We start from the raw sequence: 1,968 nt of genomic DNA, 5'->3' as shown, positions 1-1,968 counted from the left end.
TCGCTTCATCTTTACAGTAGAGGAGGCCGTGAATAGACATATCAGAATGGGAATGGGATGTGGAATTAAAATGTGTGGCCACTGGGAGATCCTTAGCAGCTAGCCAGCTAGTTTAAATAACGTTATCTAAGCTAATGAACGAATGACACCTGTTAAACTCATCTCACCATGTCTTTTACAGTTTTAACCCACCATGGGCAATAGAAAAGTCACTGTTGCAAACAGTGCAGTGAACAAAACTGTCATTATTTTTGACCCCTATTAGGCAAGGTTACATTTTAGTGTAGTCTGGGGTGACGTATGTTTTATATTTTCTTTTTTTGGAACACTCTGCCATGGCGCGTGCGCTCTCTCTCTCTTGTGGTCACTCTCACGCTCGCTCTCTCAAAAAAATTGATCTCTGGGACATTGTGTATAATTTGCGGGCATCAGGGAGCCACTATTATGCGGGAGACTCCTGGAACTCCCGGGAGAGGTGGGATGTCTGTCCTTAGATTGTTGGTGGTTGAAGCAAATGACGCATTCCACCATATGTTTTGATTTATATATGTAATTCTGAGACGCTGCCCGACCCAGAGTTCCTCCAGCAGATTGTTTGTCACTTGGGTGCCATAGTAGCACACTAGTTCGTGCCACACTATTATTACAGCTCAGGGCATTGGAGTTGGGCGTTCAATTCTGGCATCTTCTTTAAGAAAATTTGAGTGCTCTTCCCCTGTGCCTGGGTTTCCTCTGGGTACTCCAGTTTCTTCCCACAGTCCAAAGACACACCAGTTAGTAGGTTAATTGGTCATTGTAAATTATCCTGTGATTAGGCCAAGGTTAAATTGATGGGTTGCTAGGTGGCTCAGCTTGTTGGACAGGAATGGCCTGCTGTATCTCTAAAAAAGAAAAAAGAAAATTTCGGGCGCTTGTCTCCACAGCATCAGACCCAAATGCAAGCGAATACAACAAGCAAAAAGGCGGGCATGCATTTGGTGGGCCAATGGGCTATAAAACCCCTCACCCTTGCAACTATCGTTGGCAAATCTTTCTGCAACTTCCAAACCCTTCCTACAGTTTATGTTTCTAAAGTGCAATATTAACAATGCTTGGGGTCTGCCCTCTACAGACCTTTCAAGATATGTCTGCGTTGAAGATATTTAAAATCTTACTGAGGAAGGGGATTTTGTACAGATCTACTTTTCAAATATTTCCTTCCCTCGCATTGTAAAGCTCTACAACTCTTCCCCAAACTTTTCGCACACTTGGTTCGTGGTGTTGGAGAGGTTTCGTCTGGAAAGACCCACTGAAAATGTATGATTAGAAAAGGGGGTAAACTCCTCAGAACAGGGTCAAACTGTGAAGTAAATTCCTTCACCGCCTCCTCTAAAACACAAAGGTGGACCTTTTTTCCCCTCAGTACACCTTAATTGGCAAATAATATCGGACACTAGCCTTCTTCTCTTCAGCCATGACAGCTCCGTCCTCCTCCTCCATTGTTCGACGCTACCGGCCGCCGACTTCACCCGGGAGGGGTCTCCACTATTCCCCAATCCATTGACCCCTCCAGCTTTGGCGCTTCTTCGAACGGTGGCGGGCGGAAACGCCTACTTTAATCTCGATTGACATCCATCTCCACCAATTGGACGTGCTATCTGTCCTCAGTCTGCCACTCTAACCAATAGAATTTAAACTACTGGGCAGGACTAGGAAATCTTCTGAGTGACATCGATATTGAGCAATAGAACGTCGTTTCTCAATCTCCCACCCAATGGTGTAGCTCAGTGGATAATTGACTGCTTAACAAACCAATCAAAATTGGATTACTTCCAGCGGCCGTTGCTTCATCGCATTACACCTTTTCCCACCCTCTCCAATTGATAGACTTGATCACTGACCAATCATAGACTGGAATGTTGGATGTTCGGTTCGTTTTTGACTAATGGGCATGAGGAAGCGGCGGCGGCGGCCAATGGGAGAGTAGCC

The sequence above is a fragment of the Mobula birostris genome, chromosome 2 (genome assembly GCF_030028105.1).
Source record: "Mobula birostris isolate sMobBir1 chromosome 2, sMobBir1.hap1, whole genome shotgun sequence".
NCBI classification, from domain to species: Eukaryota; Metazoa; Chordata; class Chondrichthyes; order Myliobatiformes; family Myliobatidae; genus Mobula; species Mobula birostris.
This window is presented reverse-complemented; position numbering follows the sequence as displayed.